The sequence below is a fragment of the Cynocephalus volans genome, chromosome 7 (genome assembly GCF_027409185.1).
Source record: "Cynocephalus volans isolate mCynVol1 chromosome 7, mCynVol1.pri, whole genome shotgun sequence".
Classification (NCBI taxonomy): domain Eukaryota; kingdom Metazoa; phylum Chordata; class Mammalia; order Dermoptera; family Cynocephalidae; genus Cynocephalus; species Cynocephalus volans.
The window spans coordinates 145,366,807-145,391,963 of record NC_084466.1 but is presented as its reverse complement, the minus strand read 5'-3'; the positions used below and the strand labels follow the sequence as shown (position 1 = coordinate 145,391,963).

Below are 25,157 nucleotides of genomic sequence, written 5' to 3'. Positions count from 1 at the left end.
GTAGTCTGAGGATCCATTTATCTGAATTCCAGTCAGATCACCTTAACCTTAAGAATTTTAACATAAGAGACAAAAATATCACATCAAACCTACCATGTCCAAACTGAACTAATTAATAACACTCGTAATAAAAGAAACTAACATTTATTAAGAAATATGAACTGAACACTATGTTAAGTTTTTTACATGAATTATTTCTTTAATTACCACAATCATACATGATATACCATGTATACTGTTATGTGATCATTTAAAAGATGAGGAAGCTGAGTCGTGGAGAGTTTAAGTAAATTTCCTGAGTTTCAAAAGTATTAAGTTGTAAGTTCTCCCCTTATTCCTGAATTCTTTGTTTCACTATTACTTTCCAGCTGTGAAGGTTAACTTTAGGTGTCAACTTTATTAGATTAAGGAATGCTGAGAAACCTGTATAGCTATCTTTTTAGATGTGTCCATGAGGGTGTTTCCAGAAGAGATTAGCATGACTAAGAGATTAGGCTGAGTGGACTGGGTTGGAAAGACCCACCCTCAACATGGGTGGGAACCATCCAATCTGCTGGGGGTCCAGAGAGAACAAAAAACAGAGAAAAAGGCAAATCTCCTATCCTCTGGAACTGGGCTCTTCTCTTCTCTCCTGTCCATGGACATCAGAGCTTGAGACTCTTCAGCTTTTGGGTTCCAGGACTAACACCATCAGCTTCCCTGGTTCTGAGGCTTTCGGACTTGGACTGAGCCACACTATCGGCACTCAGTTTGCAGAAGGCCTATCATGGGATTTCTCTTCACAATCACCTGAGCTAACTCCCGTAATAAATCCCCTGTCACATACGTATGACATATCCTATTGATTCTGTCATTCTGGAGAACCCTGACTAAGACACCAGTTAAAATGTAAAAACACATTTGATTTTATTATCTCTTATCCTCAATCAGATACCAAATCTTGTCAACTGTTTCTTTCAGAATGTCTGTTGCAGTAGATAATAGCACATATGCAAAAATTCATTTATTTTTAATGATTAAATACAATTTAAATATCAAAATGTTTTTATTTGATAATCTGATAATTCACAATATTTCCCTCCCAAATAGTTACATAATAAGACTTAGTTTGAGATGGCAAAGATTTTTTGAACTTTTCCATAAAAAGCATAAATTCTTGCCCATCTAAATTTCATGACTCGCCACCCCATCCCCCAGCCAGGAGCAGCAGGGAACTAGGATGAACTTCATCTTGCAGGGACAAGGTAAGAAAGATGACCCTAGAAACCCAGATCAACACCTTGGACACCTACCATCTTTTCCACTGGGGACCCCGGCAGTCTTCACAGGCACTAAGTCCAGCTACGGAAGCTGCCTGTGGTCCACACAGTTGTACTCCCCCAGAGGTTTTGAGACAGTGCCCTATTCTCTGTGGCTCCCATGGCTACTGTGCCATCCTGGAACTGGAACTGCTGCTGGAGGATGTCTTATTCCACAGGTAACAACTTTTCATCCTAGACTAAGCTGCCATTGAACTGACTTCCCCAAGCTGGGCTGACAGCAGCTGCTGTACTCTACCCTGAAGGACTCAGTGGTCGTGGAATTCACATCCCTCCCAGTTGTAGCAGTGCCATTCCCCTTCAGGCTGGAGCTGAAGCTGCAAAGTTGCACACTTCCTCCAAGGGAAACTTTAGTCCTAGCTGCAGGGAAAAGGTAGGCAAGGGGAATTATGAGCAGTTCCCATTTGTGCTGTAGATACCTGCTATCCAACTTACAGGCAAGCTGTGCATACCTTACAGGTCCTGAGCCTAATGTGAGGAGCTGCTGGGAGCTCACCTGACTGCATTGGTTTAGAGAGGAAGTTCACACTGAGTCCCCCCATCCCCTGGTCCCAAACTGCCATAGCACATTGCCTTTTTGAGAATGGAGCCAAGACCGAAGTTAATTCTACCATAACCCCAGCATCTCTACAGCCCTAAGGCCCCCTCATGACACTGTGACTCTGGCACCCAAGCCTACATGGTGCCCTGCACCCCTGGGAACAAGCAGTCCAGCACAGTGCAGAGGCTAAACCAAGAACAAAGAGCCAACTGATCAAGTCATTCTGCTGCTGCCAATGGCTCAGTGGAGCACCCATGCACCTCTCCCTGGGCCACAGAGTCCTGTAGGTAGCTCGAGCAAACCCACCCAGGGCCACCCACCACACCCGAGGAGCTTCAGAGCAATCCAGCACCTCTCTTGGGGGCACAGTGACCCACCCACAACCATAGCGATCTTTCAAGGTGCAGCCCACAACAGTTGAAGAGCTGCAGAGCAATGCACCATTTCTCTTGGGAGTGCAGGGTCCTGCTCATGACCTTAGCAACCTCACCCAGAGTGACCCACTCCAGCTGAGGAACTAACCATCTCTCTTGGGTGCACGAAGGCCCACCCACAACCCCAGCTACTTTACCCAGAGTAAATGAAGAGCCCTCAAAGGTCAAGGTCTTGTCTGTGGCCCCAGCAATCCCAACTTGGGTTGTCCATTTAATCTGAGGAGCTGTGGAACATCTCAGCACCTCTGTGAAGGGCACAGGATCCTGGAGAGAGTACCCAGAGACACTGCCAAAGGTTTACCAGTTCAGCTAAGGAACTGCAGAGCCCCTAAAGATTCTCCAAAGAGCCAGACACCATGCCCATGACACCAGCAACTTGGCCCAGTGACTCCCACTTCAGTAAGAAGCTTCTGAGCACCCCAGTGCCTACACCATAAAGGCACTGACAGAAAACACCCAATGTTGCATACAGTCAAAGAAATTACATGGAGACAACACTACTGTGCTCACTTGTAACAAAACCTAAAGTACCCTACCCAACTGACACTATAGAAAACATATACAAGAAAGATTCTCTCCCTTCAAAAGCTACTCCAGAGAACTATAAGAAGCTGCTGTTCCACAAGATGCCCAGATATTAACATAGGGATAAGAGAAACAGTAAAAAAGGAGGAAACATGATGTCACCAAAGGAATACAATAATCCTCCAGGATGAGATAACAAAGAAAAGGAAATCTATGAAATGCCTGAAAAGGAATTCCAAATAATAATCTTAAGGAGTCTCAATGAGATTCAAGAAAATACAAATAGACAATACAATGAAATGAGATCTGAAGGAGAAATTTAACAAGCTGATAGATATCATGGGGGGAAAAAAGTCAAAATCTTGAACTGAAGAATTTAATAAATGAAATAAAGCATAAATCCAAATGCTTAACCAACAGGCTAGATCAAGGCAAAGAAAGAATTTCTGAAATTGAGGACAGGTTTTTTGAAATAACCTAGTCAGACAAAAAAAAGAAAAAGAAAAAGAAAAAAAGAATTAAAAAATAATGAAGCCTAAAGATCTATGGGTTGACAGTAAGCATACAAACACTTGTATTTTGTGTATTCTAGAAGGTGAGAAAAGGGATTAAAAACCTATTTAATAAATGGTAGCTGAAAACTTCCCAAGTAATAGGAGACATATAGACTTCCAGATTCAAGATGCTCAAAGATTCCCAAACAGATTTAATCCAAAAGGGTCTTCAGTCCTCTCCAAGACACATTGTAGCCAACTGTCAAAAGTCAAAGAAAAAGAGAGAATTCTAAAAATAGCAGGAGAAAAGAGTCAAGTCATCTATAAGGAAATCCCCATCAGTCCAAAAGATTTCTCAGCATAAACCTTACAGACCAGGAGAGAGTGAGACTATATTTTCAAAGTGCTGAAACAAACAAAAAAAAATGCCCCCCAAGAATACTATACCCAGCAAAGCTATCTTTCAGAAATGAAGAAGAAATAGTATCTTTTCCAGAAAACAATAACTGTGGAATTCATCACCACTAAACCAGACTCACAAGAGATCTTTAAGGGAATCCTATATTTGGAAGCAAAAAAATAACAACTACCATCATGATTACATGCAATAGAATAAAACTCAATAATAAAGCAGATACACAAATCAGAAACAGAAAGAAATATCTTATCACTACAAAAAAAAAAAACCCACCAAATAGCAAATACAAAAAATAAAAGATAAAGAAATAAAATATATATTTAAAAAAACAACAAAAATTAACAAAATGTCAGGAGTAAGGTAATACCTTTGAATAACAACATTGAATGCAAATGGATTAATTTCCCCATTCAAAATATATAAACTAGCTGAATGGATTAAAAAACAAAACCCAAATATATTCTGCCTACTAGAAACTCACTACCTGTAAAGATGCACATGGATTAATAGGCAAGGGATAGAAAAAGATATTTCAGGCAAATAGAAACCAAAAACAAGCAGGAGTAGTTATGCTTATATCTGATAAAGTAGACTCTAAACCAAAAACAATGAAAAGAGACAAAGAAAGACATTATATAATGATAAATGGATCAATTCAGCAAGAGGATATAAAAATTGAAAATATATATGCATCCAACATTGGAGTATTCAGATATATAAAGCAAATATTAATGGTTCTAAAGGAAGAGATAGACCACAATACAGTAATGGGGACTTCAACACTACTCTCTCAGCATTGGACAGATCATCTAGACAAGAAATCAACAAAGAAACATTGGATTTAAACTGCACTACACACCAAATGGACTTGACAGACATTAACAGAACATTCCATCCAACAACAGTAGAATACACATTTTTCTTCTTAGCATATGGGTCATTCTCCAGGATAGACCACGTTAAGCCATAAATCAAAAAGAAAGTGAAATCATATCAAGAATCTTTTCACACCACAATGAAATAAAACTAGAAATCAAGAAAAAGTGAAACTTGGGAACCTTTACAAATACTTGGAAATTAAACAATGTGCTCCTGGATGATCAATGGGTCAAAGAAGAAATTAAGCAGAAAATTAAAAAACTCCTTGAAACAAATGAACATAGAAGTACAACATACCAAAACCTATGGGATACTGCAAAAGAAGTATTGAGAGGGAGTTTATTGCAATAAGTACTTACATCAAAAAAGTTGAAAGATTTCAAATAAACAACTGAGCATTGCACCTCAAGGAACTAGAAAAGGAAGAACAAACCAATCCCAAAATAAGTACATGAAAACAAATAAAGATCAGATCAGAATTAAATAAAATAGAAACAAAAAAATATATAAAAGACCAATGACATGAAAAGTTGTTTTTTGAAAAGATAAACAAAATTGACAAACCATTAGCAAGACTAAAAAAAGAAAAAGGGAGAGAAGACCCAAATAGTGAAAATCAAAAATGAAAAAAGAGATATTATAAATGACAACACAGAAATACAAAGAATAATTAATGACTATTATGAACAACTATAAACAAACAAATTGGAAAATCTGGAGGAAATGTATAAACTTCTGGACACATACAACCTACCAAGAATGTACAAAAACCTAAACAAGCCAATAATGAGTAATGAGATTAAATCAGTAATCATCAGTCTCCCAACAAAGAACATTACAGGACAGGATGGCTTCACTGATGAATTCTACCAAAATTTTAAAGAATTAATACCAATTTTTCTCAAACCATTCCAAAAATTGAAGCTGAGAGTATGCTCTCAAACTTTTTCCATAAGGTCAACATCACCCTGATACCAAAATCAGACAAAAACACAACAAAAAAGAAAATCATAGGGCAGTATACCTCATGAATATAGATATAAAAATTCTCAACAAATTACTAGCAAACCAAATTCAACAGCACATCAAAAAGATTATACACCATTATCAAGATTCAACACAATCCTGAACAAAATACCAATGACATTTTTTCACAGAAATAGGGAAAACAATCCTAAAATTCATATGGAACCAACCACAAAAGACCCTGACAGCTGAAGCAACCTGAGCAAAAAATACAAAGCTGGAGGCTTTACACTACCTGACTTCAAAATATACTACAAAACTATAGTAAACAAAACTGCATGGTACTGGCATAAAAACAAATGCATGGACCAATGGAACAAAACAGAGAACACAGAAATAAATCCGTGTATCTACAGCCAACTGAAATTTGACAAAGGTGCCAAGAACACACAGTGAAGAGAGGACAGCCTCTTCAATAACTGGTGCTGGGAAAACTGTACATATAGTAGTTGTAAATAAATATGGTAAATGAATAGAATTGATACTTCAATTGATTTAAATAACTGATTTTTTTCCTGACATTGAATGTCTTATTTGGGAATATTATAATTACATCAAAGTAATACTTTATAAATGTTCTTGATTTCTAACAAATTACATTGCAAACAAAAGTTATAGTTCTCTTTTAAAAATCTACATTTAAAAAACAAGTTTATTCAGAACATTTGCTTCATTAAAAAGCAAAACAAACAAGCAAGCAAAGAAATAAACAAACAAAAACTTGTCAAATTTACCCAATATAGTTGAAAAGTTACATTCATCCTTGGTGACTACTAGAAAATCCCAGTCTTTATTGACAGTCCTGGAAGCCTAAAGAATGACAGAATTTCCAACATCTGAATGTCTTGAATGTTGATGTGAAGCAATGCCCTACATACCATGTTGTCCTTTCCATTGCCTCCTTTCCACCTACTGGACTTTATGTGAAGAGAAATACTGTGAAATTTATTATATTAAGTGACTGAGACTTCTGGGTTTATGTGTTCCAGTTAGCTTTTCCCTACTATATCTCTTATATCAAAGGTCTTAACTGGTAACATCAAACATTAGTATCTTTCAATTTGGTATCGTGGCAAGTTTGTCAGAGAAAAATGAGTTTTCACTGTTTCCTTCTAGGTCTTCTTTTTCTATTATATTATAAATTAGCCTTTATGCTCCTTGGTACAGATACTGGGGATAGGGGGAATAATTGGGCTTTCTCTTTTGAAAAAACTATTATGTATGATAACAGTGACAGAAGATCTAAAAGATGCAACACACCTCAGTGTACTCCTACCAATGAAAATAGGGAAAAAAAGAAAAGAAACAAAAAAGCAAGCACACAAGCTACAGGGATTAAAAAAGGGAAACAGAGGAACTTAGGGAAAGATATGTCAATAATTTTATTATAATCTTCATAAAATGGTCATTTTTGAAAGAATTCTTAATATGAAAGAACATGGAACTCATTAGGTAATCTCATTCAGGGAAAATTAAAAAGAATTTAATAGAAGTAACATAGTGTGGTATAATGTTATATTGTAGAGCACGTTTCCAGTGACAAAGAAATACCCTCTAGTGGTAATCTAGCTGGCCAAATGCAAAAAAGATAATTCTGTCACTATTTTGTAGCATTTGAGGTTAACTGATCACAAACATCATATCTTAAACGTATACTTTGAACAATGGTTTAGGCACATAATTCTTTCACTGAATTATTCTAACACTGAAAAATGTTAGAAATGAAGGAATTGTATTGAAACAGAAATATATTATTAAAAAAAATAATTTACCTTTCAATAACTGACATCCTAGATAATATCTTTTAATCATTTTCATAACATGTGAAGAATTTTTTCTTAACAGCTAAAATGTTAACAAAATAAACTACTAACTTAAAATGCAATAAAAGCTCTGTATGTTAAAAAGAAAAACTTGCTTATGTTTTAGTCATCAAATTGACGAAGACAAATAATCAACACAGTGGGTGAAAGCGGGAAATAATATGTTCACAGCATATCGGTACATAATTTTTAGGGTTGTTAAGCAGGACTTACTATACTTTTGGATTAGTGAATCACTTAAGATGATTTCAAAAGCAAGTAACAGAAAACCTAACTCAAACTTGTATAAACAATATTGGGACTAAATGAATTTTATATTTCCTTTCATAGTCCCAGAGACTGAATTTTGTTTTCCCCAAATTCATATGTTGAAGTCCTCACTCCCAATGTGACTGTGTTTAGATACAGGGCATTTAGGAAGTAATTAAGTTTAAATGAGGTCAGTAAAGGTGGGACCCTGATATGAGAGGATTAGTGTCATAAGAAACACCAGAGAGCTTGCACACTCTTCCTCTCCTCCGGCATGCATGCAGGAAAGATCATGTGCACACACAGTGAGAAGGTAGTCATTTGCAAGTCAGGAAGAGAGCCCTCACCAGAAAACAACAATGCTGCCACCCTGATCTTGAAGTTTCCGGCCTTCAGAACTTTTAGAAAAAAAAAAGTTTCTGCTGCTCCAGCCACTCATACTGTGGTATTTTGTTATGATAGCCCAAGGAGACTAAAACACTTCCCAAAGTTCAAAGGAAAAATGTTTCAGGTTTGGTTTGATCAGGGTCCTAGCTATATTTCTTTCTGATTCCCTGAACTATATACTCTGCTGTGCCTCAGCTTGTTTCCCTCTTAGGAGGAAAAATGAATGCAGCAGTTCCAGGCCTTATATCTCACACTATTACCCACGCCTATTCCTCACCAATTGTTGAAGATGCACTAACTTGCTTGAGCCCACCCATGAAGCTGTTGAGGGATCAATCCCACTCAAATTGAATGGCTGCTATACAGCCATGTGAAAGGAGTTAAATAAAGGCTCGGAATGAATCCATAAAATCCACTAAGTATGAGGGTACTTCAAAAAGTTCATGGAAAGATACATATTATCTTTTAATTCTATTTTTCCATGAACTTTTTGAAGTATACTCATATATTATTTATGTGAAAGTTATTTTTTTTTTAAAAACCAACTAAATTAACCCCCAAACTAAAAGATTTACAAATCTACAGAGCATCTTTGATAACTCTCCAATCATTTCATGAAACATTTTACAAAAAAATAGAGTAATACCAAGCCTCACCTGGCAGGGTATTAGAAAGACTAATAACATCTAGTAAGGAAAATCCTTCTGTATAACTGCTCCAATTACAAACAACTTACCTGGGTAATATCTTATTCTTCCAAACTTGCAGCAAAAAGTAACAAAAGTCAATCTATACAGTGTTCTTTTCAACATTCAAGTTTTTTGAAGTACACCTTCTGAAATCATGTAGTTGGGACAATAGCTTTAATTACAAATTCCCTTATACTTTAATAGCATATGCTCTCTTTTTTAAAAAACTTTTCTAAGACATTAACACATAACACACATAGAGAAATCATAAGTATACAGCTCAATGAATAATCATAAAGACAGTATACCCTTGTAACCACCACACCAAAAAAGAAATAGAGCTTAACCCTTTCTCACCTCCCCGAAGGTAATTATCATACTGATTCTTTTAACACCATAGTTTAGTTTTGCCTATTTCTGAACTTTATACAAATGAAATTCTACAATACTTATTCTTATTTCTGCTTATTTCATTCAACACTGTGTTATCCGTTTTGTTCCTTTAGCATTGATTTGTTCTTTTTAGTGCTCCACAGTATATGGTTAAATTTTCCATTCTGCTATTTTTGGGCATTTGGGTTATTTCCAGGTTTTGGCTATGTTAAACAACCTTCCATAAATACATTTCACCTGGCTTTTAATGGAATGGAACTGTTGAGCCATAGGGTATGTGTAAATTCAGAATTTAGAATTAATGTCAAACTGTTTTCCAGAGTTGTTGTACCAATTTCTAGTTTACCAGAAGTGTTAATAGTTCACATCCTCTTCTCCACTTGGTATTGTCTTTTTCTTTTTAGCCAATGTAGTGGGTATATAACAGTATTACATTGTGGTTTTAATTTGAAATCTCTGCTAAAAATTAAGTTGAGCACATTTCCATATTTTGTTGGACACCTCTTTCATGCAGTCCATGTCCAGTCTCTTGTCATTTGACTGAGTTTTCAGAGTATTTTTTATTGATTTATATGAATTATATGTTGAGAATGTAAGGCCTTTGCCCTTTATATAGGCTGCAAATATTTTATCCCACTTCGTGGCTTTACTTTTCATAATTTTAATGGGATCTTCTGATAAAAATTTTTAGTTTTTCTAGTCTAATTTTATTATACTACTTTATGTGTCCTTTTTAAGAAACTCTGCTTTATTCTAAGATTATGAAAAAAAAAATTCCTACATTATCTTCCAGATGCTACATTGTTTTTCCTTTCCTCCTGGAATTTATTTTTATGTTTAGTATGAAGCAGGGGTCAAAAGTCACTTTTTCCCATATGCACAGGTAATAGGCCAGTACCTGATAAAGGTTTTCTTAAGGCAATAAACACTAATAGACGTCCTTGACATGGTAATAAAATTTAAGAATACCTCTTCCATCAGAGCCCTCTCTACTGTTCCCTTTAATCCATCTCTCTTGTGATACATCAACTTTACAGATCTTGTCTTGTTTATATCCTATAGATATGCTAATACTCTCTATAGAGATATTTTGTTTAAGCATCTATGGGCTGTGCTTACAATGTATCTAAAGCCTTTACAATGCTATTTGAGTCTATCCAGCAGGTGGGGCACCCAGTGTTCATCTGTGGCCAGAGCAGAGTTCTACCCATTAGCTCAGCTCTCAAATTCTTTAGTATGCTAATAAGGATTAGGTCTTTGCATGTGCAGCTCAGGATTAATCCCAGCAGTTCATGGACAACTTGAATCCCAGCAGTTCATGGGACGGCTTTTCTCTCTCTTTTATCTCCCACATTCACTTTTCCATTCTCTGGCCAGAAACCACCCACATCGGCAATTGTACCATGTTCTGTGCTGTGAGGACAGAGAAGAGGGAAAGCAATTGGGTTTATCTTGGCCCTCTGTAGCCACAGCTCCACCATACATAGAGGAAGATTCCCCTCATTTGGAATTTTGGCTCTTGCAGTTTTCCATTCTGAGTTATTTTTGCTACTCTCCATGGTTCCTGCTGTGGGACTGCCTGGTGTAGGAGTGAGAAAATTGAAGAAAAAGAAACTAAAATGGGAGGGGGATCTCCACCACTCTCTCTGAGCTTTAAAAGTTCCCTTTTCCAAACCTGCCTCTTCAATAAATGGTGCTGGAAAAACTGGACATCCATATATAGAAGAATGAAACTAGACCTGTACCTCTCTCCATATACCAAAATCAACTTAAAATGGATTAAAGACTTATATATAACACCTGAAACTAAAAAATACTAAAAGAAAACTTAGGGAAAACAAGGAAGTAGGACTGGGCAAAGACTTTATGAATAAGACCCAAAAGCACAGGCAACAAAAGAAAAAATTAAAAAATGGGATTATATCAAAATAAAATGTTTCTGCACAGCAAAATAAGCAATCAACAGAGCAAAAAGACAACTTAAAGAATGAGGAAAAATATTTGCAAACCATGCACCTGACAAGGGGTTAATGTCCAGAATATATGAGGAACTCAAACAACAAGTAACCTAATTAAAAAATGGGCAAAGGAGCTGAATAGGCATTTCTCAAAGGAAGATATACAAACGGCCAACAGACACGTGAAAAAATACTCAGCATCCCTCAGCTTCAGGGAAATGCAAAACAAAACCACAATGAGGTGTCATTTCACCCCAGTTAGACTAGCTATTATCAAAAAGGCAGAGAATAACAAATGCTGGTGAGGATGCAGAGAAAGGGGAACCTTCCTACACTGCTGGTGAGACTTTAAATTCGTGTAGCCATTATGGAAAACAGCAGAGGTTTCTCAAACAACTACAGATAAAACACCATACAATCCAGCAACCCCACTTCTGGGTATATACCCAAAGGAATAGAAACGATCATGTTGAAGGGAATATGTGCACTCTCGTGTTTATTGCAACTCTCTTTAGAATAGCCAAGAGTTGGAACCAACCTGGATGTCCACTGCAGATGACTGCATAAAGAAAACGTGGCATATATGCATAGTGAAAAACCACTCTGCCATAAAAAAAGAATGAAATTCTGCCATTCACAGCAGTATTAATGAGCTTAAAGAAACAAGCCAGGCACAGAAAGAGAAATACCACATCTTCACTCAAAAGTGGGAGCTAAAAAATAAAAATAAGTAAATAAGTAATAAGTAAAAAGAAGGAAAGAAAGATACAACATTCACAATAATATGTTGAACTTTCAAAAAGACAGAACAGAACTTCCCTTTTCCCATAGGTGGGAAAAGGGAAGGGGAAGGGGGGTTTAGTAAGAAATTGGTAAAGAACCATAAAAATGATTACACAGTATAATGTTGGATATACCAACCAACCTGATTTGAGCATCACATATTGCACACAGGTATTGATATTCAACACAGTACCCCACAGACATGTACTATCAATTATGTGTCAGTAAAAAAATAAATAATTTTTTTAAAGTCCCCTTTCCATTCTACAAGCCAGAACTAGAGGATTGTTCTCTGTCCTGACCACAGTAATCATTTTCAGGTTTCAGACTGCACTGAGTTCAGGTCAGGGGATACTAGACGGGAAAAAAAAGTTTATAATTTCCTAACAGTTCAGCAGTACTTTGAATTCTGGTGTTCTCTGATCTGCCTGCTGATATCAAATAGCAGGTAGCTGCCCATACATTTTGTCCAGAGAGTGGAACCTTATGGTGAATTGGTTTTTGACAAAGTTGCGAAGGTATTTCAAAGGAGGGAGACCAGTCTTTTCAACAAATTATGCTGCAACATGCAAAATAATAAACACTGAACTATATCTCAATCATAATTTTAAAAAATCTGAAATAATAGACCTAAATGTACAACATAAAAATATAAAACTCTTAGAAGGAAATCTATGTAACCTTGAACTAGTTAGACAGAGTCCTTAGACATGACATCAAAAGTATAACCAATAAAAAAAATCCATTGGATTTTATGAAAATTGAAATCTTTTTGTCCTTGAAAGACATTGTCAAAGGAATGAAAAGACAATTCAAAGACTGGCAGAATATTTTTGCAAGTCACATATCTGGGAAAAGAGTTGGATCATGAATAGAAAAAGAACATTCAAAGTCAATGATAAGAAAACAAACAAAAAAGTAATAAAAGAGGGCAAGAGATTTGAAAAACATTGCAAACAACACAAAAGTATGACTAATAAGCACATGAAAAGATGATCATCATTAGTCATTAAGAAAATGCAAATTAAAATCACAGGATGCCACCACACATCTATCAGGATGGCTAAAATAAAAACTAGACATTGGCAAGGATGTGGAACAAGTGGACCACTAGAGCTTTGCTGGTGGTAATATAAAATGGTGTAGTCACTCTGAAAAAACAGTAGTAGTTATTATAAAGATGAACATACATTTATCCTATGAACCAGCCATCCTGCTTCCAGGTACTTATCCTAGAGAATAAACACTTATATTCGCACAAAACCTACACAAGTGTGTATGCTGTTCATGGCAGCACTATTCATAGCTGCCAAAAAAGTATAACAATCCATATCTCTCAATGGGTGAATGGATAAAGAAACTGTGGTATATTCATACAATGGAATACTACTTAGCAATAAGATGAAATGGACTATTGATACCAAAAACCAACTCAGATGAATAGTTTTGATGCAGTATGCTAAGGGAAAGAAGACATTTAAATGACATTCTGGAAAAGGCAAAACTGCTGGGACAGAGAACAGTTCAGAGGTTGACAGGCTTTATGGGTGGAAAGAGAGTGACTTACAAATGAGGCCCAGTGAAGTTATTCTCTGGGATTTTGGAATTGTTCTGTGTCCTTACAGAGCTGGTGATTACAAGAAACTATGTGTTAGCACTCAAAAGACTGTACAAAAAAAAAAGGAGTTTTACAGCAAATAAATTTTAAAATGCTTTGCACGTAAGTAGAAACAAAGAAACAACAACAACAACAAAAAGGGAAAACAAACTTGCACGTAAATAGAAACAAAGAAACAACAACAACAACAAAAAGGGAAAACAAACGCAATAAATAAACCACCCTCTCGCCCCACAAAAGAAAAAGTCACTATAATTTTATAACTATGAGGATAATAATATGAGATGAAGCAGATAATTAGGCCAAGTTACACAGAAACTTGAAACCATACTTTGAATTATAGATGTAAAAGAAAGCCTTTAAACAGTGGAGTCATGTAATTTATGTTTACAAAATCATTTTGACTATTTTGAATAACAATTTATTGATAGACAGAAGGTAGGATTGGAGTTTATGTAGGGAATTTAAAAAAGAGAATTTAGTTGCTTACCAGGTATTGAAGTTAGGTAATAGTGATACCTATAACTGAGCTAGAAAAAACTGGAAAAAAGAGGCCATTTGCCAAGACAGTAAGTTCAATTTAGAACATGTTAAGTTTGAAGTGTTCAGCAATGCTTAAGTGAAAGTGTGAAGTTATTGACATGACTCTTAGAGAAGTCTGCTCTAGCCTCTAGTGCTCCAGACCTCAGCATTGTGAATTAGATGTGGAGCACTGGTTTAACTCAGTTCCAATAACTTATGCACTGTCATTAGTTTACTCCCATCACATTTAATATTTTGGTACATGAGAGCAGTTGAGACCTAAATATCTATTTTTTTTCCCCACAACAAAACCACGGAGAAAATTCCTGAGTAAACTTCCAGTATAAGTCGTTTCTTGTTTCTACCTAGCTAAATTCATACCTTCAGGACTCCTTTCCATTAACATATACATCACCGTAATCTTATTTTAGGATTTCTGTTTATTTCTCATCCTTCACAGTGTACTTTGTCCTTGGCTAATTTTTTTAAAAAAATGTTTATGCCAAATACTTATTCCAGGTTATGCCATTTTGATGTAGGAATTCTGTTATTATTGATTTAGGTTTTACTTTTATTTCCTCTAGAGAGCTCCATGTCTTCTATATTCTCTTTTAAAATATCCTTATGTACAACATGATTAAATATCTTATTTTCCTAAAATACTGATCACTGTCAATACCCACTTCCATAGGGTCATCTTTGTTTTTGTTTTTCAACTGCTTAAGTTGTACTGCTTCTTTTGTTTTTATGTTCTTTAGATTCCTCTACCCAAACCTTTCCTTTTTAACTCCTCCAAATTATCATCATCTCTTTTGCTACTTTGTACCCTCTAAAATGGCTATGATAGAAAAGACAGTTAATAACACGTGTTAGTGTGGATGTGACAAAGTCAGACGTCATCCTTGCTGTAAAGATTGTAAAGTGGTGGGTCTCCTTTAGAAAACAGTTTGGCAGTTTCTCACGATGTTAGACATAGATTTACCATATGATCCATAATGCTCTTCCTAGCTGTGTACTCAAGATAAATGAAAACATATCTCCTCATAAAAACTTGTACACAAATGCTCCTAATGGCATTAATCACAACAGCCAAAAGGGATAAATAACCCAAATATCCATCAGCTCATAAATGAAGAAATAAAATGTGTTATATCCATAAAATGGAATATTATTCAGCAATAAACAGAAAGACAAGTACTGATACACACTACATTACAGATAAACCTTGAAAACATTGTGCTAAATGAAAAAAGCCTGTCACAAAAGAACACAAATTATATGATTCCATTTATATGCAATGTCCAGAATAGGCAAATCTATAGACAGAAAGTAGATTAGTAATTATCTAGAATTGTAGATGTGTGGTAGGTGTGAGAAGTGGCTACCAATGGGATACGGTTTCTTTTTGAGGGACAAAAATGTTATAAAATTGATTGAAATGACAGTTGCAGAACCATTGAATTGTGCACTTTAAACGGGTGGATTGTGTTGTATGTGAATAGTATCTCAAAAAAATTGTATGAAAAATAAATCAAAATTAGAAAAAAGTTTAACAATTAGCCAACGATTTGTTAAACTGAAAATTTGCAAGTTTTCTAGTGCTCCTTTATGATTCAGAAGGTGAAAGATATTGATTTACATTAGTGTTGGCTAGGAGAAATAGGCTTATTAATACCTAAGGGTAATCATTAAATAAAAAACAAAATGTATAGTTCCCAAACAGCAAGAAAGAAAAAAAACTTAAACATTAGAAACTCATTCAACTTAATAGAAAGCAGGAAAGAAGAAAAAGAGACAACCTGGGATTTTGGAATTGTTCTGAGAAAGCATTTTTAAAAATGAAAAGTAGGATGAAATAAATTAAAATACATCAATAACCACAATAAATGGAAATTCTTTAAATTTCCATTTATTTTCTTATCACTTAAAACTTAGAGATTTTCAGATTATTAAAACAAAAAATATCCAGATATTTTTAATGCCTGAGAAACACACTCAAAATATAACAGGACAAAAAAATGTTGACAGTAAAGGAATAAAAAAAGATAGATAAGGCAAATTCTAACAAAGAGATATATATCCATATTTATATCATATCAAACAAAATACAGTTTAATACAAAAAGTGCCAATAGTGACAAAGAGAATTCAAAATGATTAAAACAAGAATTCAACTCCACTCTCACTAATATATAGAACAATCAGACAGAAGATAAGCAAGGGAATAGAGAACTTGAACAACACAATAAACCAACTAGATGCAACAAATATGTAGAAAACCCTTTATGCAAGAAAGGACAGCATAACACATTCTCCTCAAGGGCACGTAGGACATTCTCCAGGACAGACCATATGTTGGGTCACAAATGAAGTCCCAGTAGATTTAAAAACATAGATATCATACAAAATATCTTCTCCAACCACAAGGGGATGAAGTTAGAAACCAACAACAGGGGGCTGAGCCTGTGGTGCACTCGGGAGAGTGCGGCACTGGGAGCGCGGCAACGCTCCCACCGCGGGTTCGGATCCTATATAGGAATGGCCGGTGCACTCACTGGCTGAGTGCCAGTCACGAAAAAGACAAAAAAAAAAAGAAACCAACAACAGAAGGAAAACTAAAAAATCAAAAAATACATGGAAATTAAACAACACAATCAACCAATGAATCAAAGAAGAAATCACAAGGAAAATTAGAAAATACTTAGAGAAGGATGAAAATGAAAACACAACATACCAAAACATATGGGATGCAGTGAAAGCAGTGCTAAGGGGAAAATTTATAGCTATAAACACATTAAAAAAGAAGTAAGATCTGAAATGAACAACTTAACTTTACAACTTAAAGAACTCGAAAAAGAAGAACAAATTAAATCCTAAGCTAGCAGAAAGAAGAAAGTAATGTAGATTATAGCACAGATAAATGATACAGAAAATAGAAAAGCAATAGAGAAAATCATCAGCACCAAAAGACCAACAAAATTGAGAACCTTTAGCTAGATTGACTAAGAAAAAAGAGAGAAAATTCAAATTACAAAAAGCAGAAATCAAAGTGAGTATATTACTGATTCTACAGAAACAAAAATGATTTTAAGAGAGTATTATGAACCATTGTATATCAACAAATTGGATAACCTAGACAAAATGGATAAATTCCTAGAAACACAAAATCTACCAAGACTGAATCATGAAGAAACAGAATAACTGAATAGACCTATAACTAGTAGGATTGATCAAAAAGTCCTGGACCTAATGATTTCTCTGGTGAATTCTACCAAGCTCTTAAACAAGAACTAATACCAATGTTTCCCAAACTTTTTTCAAAAACTGAAGAGGAGGGAACTATTCCTAAATCATTCTGTGAGGCCAGCATGCTACATATTAAAGTCCATAGAATACAGCTGAAGCAGAATATTAAAAAAAAAATAGGTAGCCATAAATGCATACATTAGAACCATACAGCTGGAAGTCAATGAGCTTGATTACACTTTCAAATAAATAAATTAGAAAAAAATAAATAATATAATAACTCCAAAATGAAAAAGAAATCATAGCAGAAAATAATGAATTAGGAAACAATAAGACACTGGTGAGGAGCCATTAAATCTGATTTTTGAAATGACCCCCAACACTGTCAAAGCACTCACATGGCTTATCAAGAAAAAAATAAAATGGAGAAAATAGGCAAAATTTCCAATGAAAGAGAAAGCACAATTCTAACATAGGAGAAATTGTGGAATAGTAATATTGGAAAAATTGTCAATAAATTTGAAATATAAAGTGGACAATTTTCTAAAAGAAATCAATTACCAACTACATCAAGAAAAAATAGAAAACCTGAGTAGTTTGTTAAATATTAATGAAATTTGATCAAATTTTAAAATCTATCCACAATAAAATAAAGCATAAAAAATAATAAAAAACCTTAACAAACTCACAGAGTTTTACAGGTCAGTTCTACCAACCTTCAAGCAACAAATAACTCTAAAGTACCAACCACCAAAATGTACTTCTCTGATCTCTAACTGCAGAGAGCAAACCTGACCAGTGGCCCCAGCCAGTGCTCTGTGAAATCCATGACTCTGTTGGGGCCAAGCTTCCTTAGGTCTGTTCTCAGTCACTGAGCATGGAAGAGGTGCCGAGGCAGGTGTGAGGAGATGCAAGACTCCTCTGATGGGTGACTTTTCCTCAAGGACATACCATGGGTCTCGTTAAACTTTCTTAGAATTGCCATGCACTCTCAGGCTCTTTCACTCAACCCCCCTTTCTTCCTGCTCTCCTTCATAAAGGTGGAGCAGTGTTATGGCCTGAAAGCTCTCCCACCATCTCCCCTGTTCTCTCCCAGTTTTCTCTCATAGGAGTTTCTCCTTCTTGCTTGTCTATTTCCATCATGATGTCTGCTTCTCCAAGGACTTGCAGGCTGAGTAAACCTGAGGTAAGAGGAACTGGCTCCCTTACTATACTTAGCGGGCTAAGAGGACAACACCCAAGTTGGTAGGTGGAGCAAAGATAGTTCCAGGTAGAAGGCTGAAATTGCTAAAGATTTCACCAGTAGTGGCCTGAGAAAATGTCCTTATGGAGGAAATACTGTTGTAGGTACAGTGATTCAGGCATTTGAATGATGGGCACAATGCCTTCAAAAGAGAGTGGAGATGACTGATTACTGTTACAGTGTATTGATACCTGCAGAGGGTTAATGAGAGACTGAAGGCCATTAACAAACCTTCCTGCCTAAATATAAGAGCCAGAGGGTCTCTTTTATAGCTTTAAATGAGGCCCTTCTGTCTGACAGTGGAAGAGCCAACATGAATGAGCAGCACACTGATGATCTAATTGATAGAGTTACAGAGCTCCAGGGATAATAGAGTCCACAGCCAAAACACTTCTGTTATGCAAAGGTAAGGGCCATGGTTGGGAAGACCTGGGACGCTGAAATACAGGAAAGGAATATCTGGATGAATACTTCTGAGGATGTTGGTACTATAGCCCACTTCCCTAATAACTAGCATTTCTGCCATGCTGGAAAACCCTGAAGAGTCCTCTTCTCTCAGAGACTGACACCACTTCCTCTTCTGGCTTCTAGCCTAATCACAGCATAACCCATCCAGGCCTGATAAGAGAAGAAATAGATTGTATACTTGAAACAGCTACAGCTACACGAATTAGCTAGCATGTACTGGCAAGAGTCATAGGGGTATGACCAGATGTGGATTTTAGTGGTATTTGATCAAGGAGATGGAATACTAGATAAACAAAATTTAATTGATTTTGGTACATATTTTCAGGACCACAGGAGATGTAATATTCCACTAAGTACTGCAGAGAATGGGGCAAACTTCTTGTTGGAGTGACTCTTAGAAGCCTAGAAAAAGCAATGAACAAAAATACAAAGTGAAATGCCTGAGTTACCCTGGCAGATGGAAGAGAAAGGAATAAAGAAGCAAAAAGAAGGAAAATGATGAAATGGATATATTATATAAGGTGAGAAGAACTACCAGGTTATGTTCCATGGGAGGGCCCAGAGGACACACCATTTCTGAAGGCCATTAGGGCTATACTGATGAAAGGGGCACTGGCATCATAAAGAAGTTTAGTTTGGGCTTTCTTCTACAGAACAGGGCTGAATATAGGAGATGTGGTGACAGGGTAAGTTTTGTCAATTGTCATGAAGTGGTAGGGGCCCACAATAATAGAGGGCATGTGTCAGTGCTAAAGTGCCAGAATCCAGGAGCCAAAAAAATACCATAATTAGACCAACAAGATTAGAAGAGTCAGAGAGGCTGCCTCACAAAGAGTTATAGGGATGATTAATAAAGGATGGCATCCTGAAGAGCAAAATAGTGAGCAGCCAGCAGTGGTGCTGTGTCATGTCTGGTTTTATTTTAAGTAAGAACAGTGGAACAGGAGGCTGAGAGTGGTTGCCTCAATAAAAAGTATGAACATCTGCTCAGTTTCTAGACTTGAGTTAATTTTCAAATCCAGAACCCATTGACTAAACAAATGGCTGGGTCCCCAGAGGGAAGAACCCTGAAACATCTTGAAAAGTGTATAAAATGATAACCTGAAGGGACCTATGCCATTTTCTTGAGTACACACAGGTATATACATGGGTCCATACACATTACAAGGGAAGAACAGATATTTTGAGTACTCTTGGACATCAGGTGAGGTTAGAAGTGGCACAGATGCCCCCAAACTCAAAAGTCATTGTGGCCCCTTATTAAAGTTGGGGTCCATGGTGGGCATAACAAATTCCAGCTCACAGCAGACCAACTGTGTCTATAGTTCCACCCAAGAGTAATTTTCACAGTCCTTGAGTGTATAATTAGAATTGATGTACAAAGTAGTTGGATTAACCCCTACATTGCATCCCTTGCCTGTGGGATAAGATCAATAACAGAGGGAAAGACCAAGTGGCAACCTCTAAAACTGTCCCCACCTGGCCAAGATAGTAAATAAAAGATATTACATCATCCCAGTGGTACAGTAAAAATTAGTGTCGTCATTAAAAATCTAAAAAGTGCAGGGGTGGTGATCTCTACCATATCTCCATTTATTTCTTTAACATAATTCAGACTTTTCAGATTCAGACACACATTTTTTATTTTACATACCAGAAAAAAAGTGTTTATTTTGAGAATAATTCCTTTCGGTTTCCTAGTAATTTACTATATTATATCACAAAGTCTAACAACAACATCAAATACCCTTTAATTCTTTACATGGAAGTACTGAGATTTAGAGAAGCTAGGTGACCTACTTAAAGACGGCACAAAAAGCTAAGATCACAGCCAAGCTATGTCTGTAAATGATCTCTCTAGTACTGACCCAATTATGCTTACCACCAGAATTACAAATAATGTAGAGGTAAAAAACTGACAGTTTGAGAACTGGCCTCTATAGAACTACCGCTACACTGAAAAGCTGACACATTTACCTCTGCTACTCCAATAACTGGGTTAGAAACAGCAAAAGCAGTGATAATGGCCTGACTGAGAACAGGGAATCCAGAAATAATTCCATGTAGCTACAGTCAAACGATTTTTGACAAATGAGCCAAGAACATACAATGGGGAAAGGACAGTCTCTTCAATGAATGGTGCTGGGAAAACTGGAGATCCATATGCAGAAGAATGAAGCTAGACTCCTATCTCCCACCAAATACCAAAACTGACGCAAAACGGATTAAAGACTTAAATGTTAAGACATGAAACTGTAAAACTTCTAGAAGAAACATAGGGGAAAGCCTTCAGGACATTGGACTGGGCAAAGATTTTATGAAAAAGACATCAAAAGCACAGGCAACAAAAGCAAAAGTAAACAAATGGTATTATATCAAACTAAAAAGCTTCTGCTCAACAAAGGAAACAATCAACAGAACAAGGAGACAACATGCAGAATGGAAGAAAATATTTGCAAACTATTCATCTGACAAGTGGTTAATATCTAGAATATACAAAGAACTCAAACAGCTCAATAGTAAAAAACTAAATAATCTGATTAAAAAATGGGCAAAGGAGCTGAATAGACATTTCTCAAAAGAGAACATAGAAATGGCCATCAGGTATATAAAGAATGCTCAACATCACTAATCATCAGAAAAATGCAAATCCAAACTACAATGAGATATCATCTCACCCCACTCAGAACAGCTATTATCAAAAAAACAGAAAATAACAAATGCTTGTGAGGATGCAGAAAAAGGGGAAATCTTATACATTGTTGGTAGGATTGTAAATTAGTGCAGCTAATATGGAAAACAGTATGGATTTCCCTCAAAGAAGTACAGATAGAACTATCATATGATCCAGCAATCCCACTACTGGGTATATATCCAAAGGAAAGGAAATCACTATGTCAAAGGGATACTGCACTCCCTTGTTTATTGCAGGCTCTATTTACAATAGCCAAGATTTGGAACCAACCTAAATGTTCATCAACAGATGAACACACACACACACACAACGGACTACTAATTTGCCATAAAAAAGAATAAACTTCTGTCATTTACAGGAAGATGGATGAGCTTGGAGAAAATTGTGTTAACTGAAATAAGCCAGGCATAGAAAGAGAAATACCACATGTTTTCACTCACAGGTGGAAGCTAAAAAAGACGGTCTCACAAAAGTAAAAAGTAAGAGACTGGTAAGAGGAGGAGGGGAAAGAAGACAAAGAAAGAGTGGTCAATGGACACAAAATTGTTGAGAGATAAGAATAAGATATATTGGTCTGTAGTAATATAGGGTGACAAAGTCAACAAGTTACTTTATAACTTCAAGTAGCTGATTCAGAGGATTTTAAATGTTTCTAAGATGAAGAGGTGACAAATGCTCGAGGTGCTGGATATGCTAAATACCCTGATATGATTATTGCATGCTATATAAATGTACCCAAATATCACACTGTACTTTATAAATATATACAATTATCATGGGTCAATTAAGAAAAAGTAAATTTTTAAAAAAGAAAGAAAGAAATAGAGAATAGAATACTGGTTACAAGAGGCAAGTAAGGGGGGTGTGGCAGCGGAGAGGGGGAGGAGTTGGTAAGCTGGTTCAAAGTTACAAAGTTAAAGTCCGATAGGAAGACTAAGCTCTGATTCTCTGGGGTGACTCTAGTTAATCATATTGTATTGTATATTTCAAGATAGCCAGAAAAGAGGATCTTGAATGTTATATAACCACAAAGAAATGATAAATGTTACGAAAAACATAAATTTTTAAAAAATCATTAAAAAAAAATAAATAATGGCCTTATTGAAGGGTGTCGATAAATGTTAATTGTTTAAACCTCTCTTTTAAAATTTAGTAGTGGCCTTATAAAAAAGAGTTAATAAACTTCAGAATATTCTGTCCATGTTTTTTCTTAACAATGAGATGATTTTAAAATGATCTAATTTACATTGCACTACTGGAAGAATTTAAATGACAAAAAACCCATCAAATATATTTTATCTCACACTATGATTAGAATATTTTATTTCACTTTGTCCATGATGACAACCTCATAAATAGGCTCATCTCTAAGACATGGTACACATTAAAATTAGCTTTCTTTTACTTAATAAAAGAGCTATTGAATTTAAATATGCACACAAATTTAAAAGCTTAAAATAAAGCCCTAAACATTTAAATAATTTATATATATATTCAAATTTGTGAATTTTTACACATAACCAAACTTCTAGGTGTATTTCCACCCACACTATTCTGCATCAAAAATGTTTATCTGAATGCATCAAATAATGCTCTTTCAATTGTAATTTCTAGTACTTTCTAAAAACACACTGTAACTTTGTTAATACCTTAAAATTCATTTATACTATGAAAAACAAAGTCATAAAACATTAAATATATTTAAGAAGTTTCTTCAAATTCCATTTTAAGGGATATATTTAAAGTATGACTGTCCTTTCTACACATATCAGTGATAAATATATTTACAGAATTAAATTCTGGAAATTGTAATTTTTTAAGAAACACAAACAAATGTTTTAAGAGCAAAGTGACGAATACGGCATAGATTTTGACAAATGAAGTGGATAAATGAACAGGGAATGTATACATTGGAGAAAAGAGTTTAAAAATCCGAAAGGCTGTAAATGGAGGTGAGAAATTAAGACTAGTTATGAATAGGAACTCATGGGTTAACTATAAGTGATATTATAGGGAGACTAATTTCAGCTCTATTTTAAAGAACAACTAGTTATCTAATGATAGAAAATGCCATCTCAGGAGACAGCAAGTTTCCTGTCATTAAAGGCATTCAGGCATAAGCTTGATCAAGGGTTGGGAGAATTATATATCCACAGATGTTTTCATAGTAAAGTTTTATTGGAACACAGCCACTCCCATTTGTTTCCATATTGTTTCTGGCTGCTTTAGCACTACAGCAGTAGAACTGTGTAGATGCAAGAGACCGTATAACCCACAAATCTTGAAATGTTTACTATCTTACTCCTTAACAGAAAATGTGCAACCTGTGGAGAAGATATTAGGAATTCAAGTACTGTATGGATGTCTGGACAAGACAAACAACAAGATAATGTTTACTTTGTGTTTATGAAAGTGCCTGACATACCATCTATATCAAGGATTTAGGTGTGCAGGTTCTTTACTGTCTAAATCAGCTCAGCCAAGTTGGTGAGTGGAGGCCAAAACTCATACTGCACTCTGTTTGAAAAGTTGTGTGCCATGATGGGGGGCTATGTCTATCAGAAAGAGGACTCACATTTGTCTAATTTGCACAAAGCCACCCAAAGAATCAGCATAAGCTGCATATACCCATAACAATGTTAGCAAAAATAACCTCTCTTCCAGTCCAGACAATCTAAGATCCCACAACACAAATATTCTATCACTGAAACTCAGCTTCTTCTCCTAACCTATGTTTCTTTGTTTACATCCCATGGAAATGCAGATAAATGTTCCCTGTAAAGAGTGTTCATGTTTTGAGAAACGCTACAAACTCTACCCTCTCTTCGAGAAAGATACATTACAAATTAGCATATTAAAAACTCTGACAAGAAATGTCAATTCAAAACCTAAAAGAGCCTTATTTAACTTTAGTATACACAACATTTTCCAAAGTCATTTAATTATAGAACTCTTTTTTATGAACTTACCACTAATACTCACATAACTAATGTTCTGGGAAATGATACACTATTGAAAGTCATATATAGTACTTCCAGACTACAAACTCCTTCAGGACAGGAAAGACATGCTTTTTCTCACTGACTACAGACCTTAGCATGTTGTCAAGCATATATAATAATTACCTAAGAAATTATTGAATTGATTTAATTCCAGTAGATGTAACTACATACATGTGATGTACGTACTATTAATTTCATAATTAAACCATGCTTCATTTATTTATATAACAGAGGACACTGAATTCATTGGCTATCAAATAGGATAACAGTAAAATAATCTCACACAAGTATAGATCAAGTAGGTTCCCTATGCTTGGTGGTATATATTTAAGCATATAAAACTATTCAAGACATGCTACATGATATATTAAGGTTAAAGAACTGAAAAATTTTCTAACAGATTGAAAGAACATATATCAAAATATAGGCTTAACAAGTTCAAGATC

General features: G+C 35.5%; 1 protein-coding gene across 1 annotated transcript in view; it reads right to left on the bottom strand.

Moving 5' to 3' along the window:
- Nucleotides 1-25,157, bottom strand: part of ATRNL1 (attractin like 1) — an 819,545-nt gene that overhangs the window by 443,960 nt on the left and 350,428 nt on the right. The gene's annotated exons all lie outside the window — the stretch shown is intronic.